This window comes from Pteropus alecto, unplaced genomic scaffold, assembly GCF_000325575.1.
Source record: "Pteropus alecto unplaced genomic scaffold, ASM32557v1 scaffold45, whole genome shotgun sequence".
Taxonomy (NCBI): Eukaryota; Metazoa; Chordata; class Mammalia; order Chiroptera; family Pteropodidae; genus Pteropus; species Pteropus alecto.
Window position 1 is genome coordinate 4,405,219 of NW_006442491.1, and position 9,805 is coordinate 4,415,023.

The following is a 9,805-nucleotide window of genomic DNA, read 5'->3' on the forward strand; positions in this document are numbered from 1 at the left end:
TTTTGCTGCTCAGCTTGGCCTGGATGACTGTTAGACCTGAGGGCCTCCATGGGGCTTTACTTAAAGAAAACATCCAGCTTCAGCTGCTCTTTGTTTCGTTTTGAAATGTGTGGTTAAAGTTTGGAAATTGATGTCGAGAGGAACTCATAAGATTTTAAAATTATATGACAATGTAAGCCATCAATGCCACATGGGCATTTCCCTAAGCACCCTGGATGGCGATTAACTTAATGCGTGTTTTTAAATGATTTATCAATTGCTTTCTTTCAAATTTTAATTTGTTTTTCATAATAAGAATATTGATTGGTTCAATGTAAGAAAAAGAAAATCTCCATCCAAATTGGAGTGCTGCTGGCTACAGATAATCATAGGTACGTACCACTTATTAATGACTCTGTGCTAGGCACCATTCTACATTCTTACATACACCAATTATTTCTTCACAGCCACCTTGGGAAGTAGGTACTCTTGTCATTTCTATCTTATTGGTGAGGAAACTGAGGTACAGAGAACTCAATAGAGGAGGAATTAACCTTCAATCCAGGCAGTCTGAGGATGGAATCAGTCTCTCTGGATTCAGTGCCAGTGCCTTCCAATCTCATGGGGGATTGGATTCCAATGACTCTGGGCCTACAGTCACCCCATGTGGAAAGATAAAGTGCAGGCAGTGATGATAGCAACCATCTCAGCAAAGTCTGTTACATACTATGTCAAAGCCTGGTGAGTTAGGTGTTCACATACGTAAACAAATAGTTATCACTCAAAGATTGACATAATGATCTGAAAATGGAGTAAGTCAAAGTGACAAATTCCTGCAAATGCTTTATTTCGGCAAGGGTCACATGCTAGTCAACAACTAGTAAATAATAAAACCAGATTTCAAACTCAGGTATTCTAACTCCACACACAAACTTTTTTTCTGCTGTGCTCTGGTGGTTCAGAGGGGAGAGCATTAGACAGTGGTCAGGGCTTCTGGTCAAGATGATAGAGTAGGTAAATTCTGTCCTTGCCTCCTTTCATGAACATATCAAAATGACAACTAAAATGCACGACAATCATCACTGAGAATCACCTGAATTCCAGCAGAAGAGAAATTCTTTAAGTATATACAGAAAGCCATATAGAGATGAGTAGGAGAGGAGGGACTCAGAATGAGCTGGTCCCACACCCATATGTAGGGATTAAAAATCAGGAGGGATATCTTGGCTATGGAGGTCCCTGTGAGGAATGAGGGGTCCCAGCTCCACACCGGGCTCCCAGGACCAGGGCTCCGGTGCTGAGAAGAGAAGTTCCCACAAATCCAGCTGTGAAAACCAACAGATATTATGGACGAGTGAGACAGAAGGCTGCTGGAGTCCTAAGCCTTTCTCTTAAAGGGCCTGTTAATGGACTTACTTGCTGGCAGACTAACTCACTCTGAGCTGCAGCACTAGGGCAGCAGCTCAAAAGGCATCAGGGATATACAGGGAGGAACTGAATTATCTGACTTCAGGGTGAGGGCTAGAGGGATAGCTTTCTCCCAGACAGAAGGGCTGGAAGAAGCCATTATTCTTTTACTGAGCCCTCCCCCCACACAGCCTGCATGCTCAGGTGGGTGCCACGAGTCTCCATAAACCTGATTAGCACTGTTCCTCCCTCCCTGGTGATTCCCTGAGACCCCACCCCACCCACCTTGCAGACCCACCCAAGCCACTTCCAGTGGCATTTCCATACAAATGATCTGTCTTGCTGTGAACTTTCCTAAACTCTCAAAGGTTCACAAACCCCAAACAACCAGCACCTGGCCTCAACATGCCCCATACCTCTTCCCAAGCAGCCTTAAGCCTGGCACTAACAGCAGCTAACCTTAGTTTGCATCTTAGCCTCTCCCAGGCACCTCCAAGTGCAGCACAAGTGGCAACCATCTGAAGATCACCTTGTAGTTCATACCAAGTAGCCCTGAGCAGGGCACAGACTGACCTTGGACAGCAAAAGAGCCCTTCCCAAGAGCCCCAGAAGCAACACACCCAGCTTCAGACCACACTAGAGCACCACCCAACCACCTCCACAAATGACACAGCCAAAGGGAAGCCTGGGCAGGCACCAGAACCTTGCTAAAGTGAATCCTGCTCCATAGGGTGAGTCCCTGAAGAAGAGATCCACCACTGTAGTCACGACCAGTCCTCACAATCAATCAGCCTGAACATTAATCCCTACCATTGACATGCAAATAACAACCACGGGTCAACTACAACAGGAGGGCACACATAACCCATACAAGGGATATACCTGGAGCACCCAGCTTAGGTGACAATGAAGACTGCACCACTGGGCCCCACAGGACACCTATTATATAAGACCACTCTACTAAGATTGGGAGACATAGCAGCTCATATATATATAGTTTATTATGTAAACACAGGGAAGCAGCCAAAATGGGGAGACAAAGAAACATGTCTCAAATGAAATAACAACAAATCTCCAGAAAAAGAGCTAAACATTATGGAGACAAGCAATCTAACAGATGCAGAGTTCAAAACACTGGTTATAAAGATGCTCAATGATCCTAGTGAGAACTTCAAGAAATAAGAAGCATAGAAATGGAGATAAAAACCTTAAAAAAGAAACAGTTAGAAATTTAAAAAATATAGTAACTGTAATAAACAATACATTAGAGGCACTCAACAGTAGATTAGATAAAGCAGAGGATTGAAATCAGTAATTTAGAAGATAAGGTAGTGGAAAACACCCAATCAGAACAGCAAGAAGAAAAAAATTTTTTAAAAGAGAATATTTTAAGGGATTTCTGGGACAACATCAAGCATACCAACATTCCCATCACAGAGGTACCAGAAAAAGAAGAGAGAGCACAAGGCATTGAAAGCCTATTTGAAGAAATAATAACTGAAAATTTTCCTAACCTGGTGAAGGAAATAGACTTATAAGCCCAGGAAGCATAGTGAGTTCCAAACAAGATGAACCCAAAGAGGCCCACACCAAGACACATTATAATTAAAATGACAAAGATTAAAGACAAAGAGAGAGTCTTAAAAGCAACAGAGAAAAACAATTAGTTACCTACAAGGGAATTCTCATAAGACTATCACCTGATTTCTTAACAGAAACTTTGCAGGCCGGAAGGGGTTGGCAGGAAATAGTCAAAATGATGAAAAGCAAGAATCTACATACAACCAAGACTACTCAAGCCAGCAAAGCTATCATTTAGAACCGAAGGTCAAATAAAGAGCTTCCCAGACGAGAAAAAGCTAAAAGAATTCATCACCACCAAACCAGTATTGCAAAAAATGTTAGAGGGAGAAGGAGAAGAAGAATATGAATAATAAAATGGCAATTACACATCTGTCAACAATTACTTTGAATGTGAATCAATTAAATGCCCCAATCAAAAGACAGTGTGGTTGAATGGGTAAGAAAATAAGATCTGTACATATGCTGCCTACAAGGACTCACTTCAGTTCAAAAAACACACATAGACTGAAAGCAAAGGAATGGAAAAGATAGTCCATGAAAATAAAAATGAAAAAAACAGTTGGGGTAGCAAAACTTACACCAGACAAAATAAGACTTTAAAACAAAGAAGAATCCAGTAGTCCCACTTCTGGATATTTACACAAAGAAACCCAGAACACTACTTTGAAGAGACTTGTATATCCTTGTTCATTGCAGCATTATTTACCATAGCCAAGATATAGAAGCAACTCGGGTATCTATCAATGGATGAATAGATAAAGAAGTAGTACATATATACAATGGAACGTTACTCAGCCATTAAAAAAAAATAAAATCTTGCCATCTGCAACAACATGATGGACCTAGAGAGAATTGTACTGAGTGGAGTAAGAAAGACAAATATCATATGATTTCACTTACATGTAGAATCTACAGAACGAAATAAATGAACAAACAAAACAGAAACAAACTCATAGATACAGAGAATAGTTTGATGGTTAGCAGATGGGAAGGAGGTTAGGAGTATGTCTGGAAAAGGGGAAGGGATTAAGAAGTATAAATTGTTAGTTACAAAGTAGTCATGGAAATGTAGAGTATAGCTTAGGTTATAGTCAACAATATTGTAATAACTATGTATAGTGTTGGATGGGAACTAGATTTATCGGGGTGATCAATCACCTCATAAGTTTTTACATAAATGTCTAATCACTATGTTGTACACCTGAAACTAATAAAATATTGTTAACTGTAATTGAAAAAGTAAAAAATTATATATATAAAAAAAGATGGCAATCAGGAAGTCGAGGAGAGCCAGTTTATGGTTTTGCCAGTACTGCCTGGTTAATTTGTTCAAATGGCCTCTCTGTGTGTTTCTTCAAATTCTGAAATAGTTCAGAATCCTTGTTCCCCACCAACAAAGTTAGAAATGATATCAAGTTACGCCAAACATATTTTAATTAATCCAATTAATCAATTTTCCTTTATGTTTAATGTCATTTCCCTATCTTGAGATTACCTTCTGGAAGATTTATTGTTTTGCCTTTTACATTTCTGTCTATAATCCACCTTGAATTGATTTTTGTGCAGTTCTCTGCAACCCACTGCATGTGCGGGTATCACCTGGCCTTAATTATGTTACTCTGTGATAACTGGAACTTGAAGAACTAGTACAAATGCTGATACTCTGGCTACTGCCATCACTGTGACTAATAGACTATCCATCTTTGACCTAGAAAACTCATGTCTCCTACCAGCTCCCATGAAACTCACAGACTAACTTGTTAACTTGTAAATACGATAAAATCTCTAACCCTTCACAGTTCTTGACACTCATGTGCAAAAAACTAACAAACAAACAAAAAACTGTTTATTATAATCAATCACTGAGTTTGGGAGTGGTTGTTACACAGCATGATTGTGCAATAGCTGACTAATAAATAGAGGAGTTGTTTCATTAGTATCACTTGGCAGACTTTGTCAAAGGCTATGACTTTTAAAAGTTCTTGATACATTGGTGATTTGCTTTCCAGAAAGATTGTTTCAATATCCATTCCCACCAACAGGTAATATATGAATGGATTTTTCCTACAGAAATGCTAAGGTCATCTGTTCTTTTATCCCCATATGCCACTTCTCAAGTAAGTTTTACCTTCTTGCTGGTTTGTTTTGTTGTTGTTGTTGTTGTTGTTGTTGTTGTTGTCATCGTCTTTAGGTTTTTTGTCATCGTCTTTAGGTTTTTTGTTTTTTTTTTTAATTGGCAATAGAATCCTGGACATGGGGCAACCCTGGATATGAGTAAGTCTGTGAAAACAGCAGACTTGATCAAGTGAACTGCGGGTGAGTCCATTGCCAGGAATAATATCACGGGAAGTCTCTACAAGGCTCTAAGTGATGACCCATTAAACCCAGGCATAGCCTGCTAAGACCAGCCCCAGATTTACATAAGAAATTGTATCTCATTATCTTTTCTCTGGTGCTTTCCTGAGTCATCTCCAATAAGCTTGATGGAAAGTGCTAGATGAAATGATAGGCTTGCCAGAGCTTGACCCTAAGGCCAACAGTTAATAACCTAATTCAAACAAGACCATTTTGTGACTGTGCCCCTCGTGGCAGGGAGGGAGCCTGCCGTCTTCCTCTGTGTGGGCCTTTAATTCCCAGAGAGTGTGTCTGCTCTCTCCTCACCTGTTCTCACTATTAAATATTACAAGTTCAAACTCACAGCACCTCCCCAAACAAAGGGCCACAAAAGGCTCGGCCCACAGGGTCTCTCAAAGACTAGGATGAAGGGCAAGGAAACCCTTAGAATCAAAGGGGTTTTCACACAAAAAAGCTAGTTGAGGCATTTAAACATGCAACTGCCACATAAACCATTTTTTCCCAGGTCAGAACAGTTTGCTTTAAAGCTACAGCATAGCCTTATTGAGAGAAGGTTTAGAAAATTCAGGATAGTAAACTTATTTTGGTAAAAACCAGATAATAAATGTTTTAGCTTTTGTGAGTCATACAGTCTCACCTTTGCCACTGTAGCCTGGAAGAAGCCATAGACAACACACAAACCAATGGGTCTGGCTGTGTGGCAGTAAAACTTTATTTACAAAAACTGGTGGTGAGCAGGCCATAGTTTGCTGACCCCTGACTCAGGAGGTGGTGGTTAAAAAAGAGGGCTGCTGAGGTAGAAAAATATTTTTTTTCATGTCTTCATTTAACAAACACTTATATAGCCACACTATGTTCCAGACATTTGGAAGGACTTTATAAATATTGACACATTTAATTATCACAATGATCCTATAAGGCAAGTACAATTATTCTCTCAGGTTTGGTACAGAGAGGTTAGATATTTTGCCCAATGTCACACAGTGGTAGGTGAGAGTGTCAGGATTTGAATGCTCTTATGCATCACCCTGTGCTGTGGAAAGGTAGATTGGCCTTCACGGAAGGAACATCCACTGTATACCCTGCTCTTTGCAAACCTGGGGAAAAAGGAAATGGGCACAGAATTGATTAAGATCTAGTGCCACCCTCAAGGAGCTCCAGCCCTGTGAGGGAAAAATAGTGCAAATTAACAATGAGTACAACCACACAGGAAAGCAGAATGCAAGATGATTCTATGTATATGAAGGTCAAGAACTAGCAAAACTCACCAATGGGGATAATAGTCAGAAAAATGGTGACCTTCGAGAGGACTAAGGGAAGCAAAAAGAACCTTCTGCAGTACTAAAAAGAGCTGATGTCTTCGTCCAGACATCTGGTATACCTAGGTAAAAAAATCACCAAGTTGACTCAAGAAAATATAAAAATTTAAAAGAAAAAGAGCATGGTAGTGTTGGGAGGAAGCTGCTCAGGCTGCAACTCCCTAAGGCCTCATCTGGGAGGCTGTCACAGCAGGCCCTTTTGAGAGCTGGAGAGTCCCTTGGCCCCAATCCTATCTCTCTTGAGTCCTATGGGGGAGGAAATGGGGTCTTGGATGAGCTGTGAACCCCTGTATATGGGGGCAAATACTCATGACCCCACTTGGCAGATAGCCCAAGATGAGTGGGGACAGTTTCCAGGTCAGAGTTAAGGCCTTTCCCACAAATCTCTTTTTACTGGGCTGGAGTCCTTGACAGGAAGCCTGGTCATAAATGTGGGATCTACAACACAGCCATCCAGGTGACCCCACAAAGAGGGATAGGGCAGGCCTCTATTTGGCCATCAGCCAAGACTTGAGTCTATAGGCCATATTCTGGACCTTGCCCATGGGTTTTTGGCCCAGATTATAAACTCCATTAAGATAAGAGTCTTCTTGGGAATCCTGATGGTTTATACAGGGTTAGAGAAATGAGAAATGATTAGCTCAAAGCTTAGGACTGAAGAATATCTTTTAAAATTGACTCTGTGCACTCCATCCCCAGAAAGAAGGAAAGCTCTACATTCACTGTCTCCAGCTCAGAGGTCTGAAGTTGCTCACGTCTTCTGATTGAAAAGGCTGTCTCAACATGGTGTGGACCTCAGACCTCAGGCCCTCAGCCTAAGGCTCCAAGAGAGGCATTCTGGAGGCTCAGATTTCTTTATTTCCTGTCCCTCAACTTAGTAAAACCCAAGCAGAGATGAGGTTAGAGCTGTCCTTAGCCCCCACCTTATCTACTTGCCAACAACTTGTCAACCCACCCATCCATGCACCCACCTACTCACTCAACATGTTCACTCAACCCCCAACCATCCAAGCCATTTATCCACAAACCCACCAGCACACTACCTCCAACTTATCATACATCTCTCCTTCAAGGAGCTAAGGGTCTTTAGTGATGATTTTCTTTATGAAGTTGACTGTGTGTGCTGGAGATTTTCAGAGAGAGTGAGATCATAAAGGTTGCAATAGTCTGGAAACCTTCATGGACATGGAAAGATGGGAGAGGGGGCTGAATGCTTAGACACTGGTGTCTGACTGCCCAGGTTCGGATCTGACACTTGGCTTTGTGAGCTTAGACAATTTTAAATAACTTCTCAGTTCCTTGCTCTTCTGACCTACAAAGGCCAGTGACATAAATTACCAAAATGGCCACAAACCTTCACTCCTCTTTATATCCATGCCCTTTACAGCTCTTTCCATCCAGGGATAGACTCTATTTCCCTACCTCTTGAATCCAGATTGACCTTGTGATTTGCTTTGGCCAATAAAATGTGGCAGAGATATTGTGCCAATTCCGAGCTAGACTTTAACAAACTTCGGCACTCTTCGTCTTTCTCCTTCTCCTTCTCCTTCTCCTCCTTCCTACTCTCAACCCTTCCCCACCATGTAAACAAGCCCAGGCTAGCTTATTGAAGGAAGAGACACCACATCAAAAATCCCTATTGCTCCAGCCACAGCCAGCCAATTTCCAGAAGCCGAGCTCCTTAGCTGACCTGCAGCTGACCACAGAACAATGAGAGAGCCCAGCTGAGACCAGAATAACTGCCCAACTTAAATTATTCACTCAGAATCACGATCAAATAATTAGCCGTTTTAAGCTGCAAGTTTTGGCATGGTTTTATGCAGAATTATCGTGGCACTGGGTAAGTAATATACCAGGATTATATGACTCTTGAATCTCACAGAGTTGTAAAGGGAATTAAACGAGGTGGTCTAAAAAGTGTTTAGTTCAGTGCCTGGCATGAGGCAACATTCCATGAATACTAACTATTATTCTTGGTGTGCGGCATTGTGTCCCATGCGGAGATCAAAAAGATAATCTCAGCCAAATGATTTGTGCTAGAAGTTGACTCCACCTGCGCATCCAACCGGCTGTTTGTAGACCATATGTGGCCCCACCTACAGAAGCCTGGGCTCTGCCTAAAATTTCTAGCAAAACCTTTTAAAAATTATATAACTAGCAGGCACCCATAAAGTAACTAAGAAGGGATGTGTGAAGTATGGTCAAGATGTGATAATGTTGGACTCAGCTGCCATATAAAGATGAGGCATCTGCCACAAGACAGCAGACGGGTTTTAACAGTCTCTTCATGTCCAAAGAGAAGCGTGGTGTGGCTAGTTACCTAGAGGATGTTTCTGTCTCGCTCTGGAAAATGCTGGGCTTGCATGCCACTGGACATGGGGTGTGAGTAGATGGCCTCTGGAGACCAGCCTTACTCCCACTGCAAAAGAGCCCTGAGCATAATGGATTGGGAAGAATTTGTGATGCTACTTGACTCTGAAATTCTAATTTCAAAAGTAAGTCACAGAGTATTTGGCACCAATACAATGGGTTGTATGTACAAGGATGGTTTTTGATACTTTGTTTGTAGTGGCAAAAAAAAAAAAAAAAAGAAACTGCCAGAATATCCATCAACAGGGGGATGTTTTAAGAAACTGTCATACTTATACACTTATGGAATATTATACAGCTCTGTTTAAAAGTAAATTAAACCTATGTCTTTTGGCCTGGAGGGAGCTCTATGATGTATTAAGAGAGAAAATCAAGCTGCACAGGGAATGATCCATTAATTAATGCACAGGGAATGATCCATTTTAATAAAACAACAAAATCCCATCTAAATATAAAAATATTAGTATATATCTGTGTGAAAAAGAAGAAGGTATGGAAAGATACACACCTGGAGAAGCAGAGTGGGAGCAGAGTATTGGTTTTTCCTTTCCATTTTGTTTTTTATTTGGAAATAATTTCAAACTTATAAAAATGTTGCAAAAATAAAAATAGTACAAAGAACACCTGTATCCCCTTCACCCAGATTCAACTACTGTTAACATTTTACCCCTTTGGGTTTATGATTTGTGCATGTTTCACCCTCTCACTCATTCCTTACCTTCACTCGCTCCTAATCTCTACACACACACACACACACAAACACACACACACACACACATACACACAGAGAG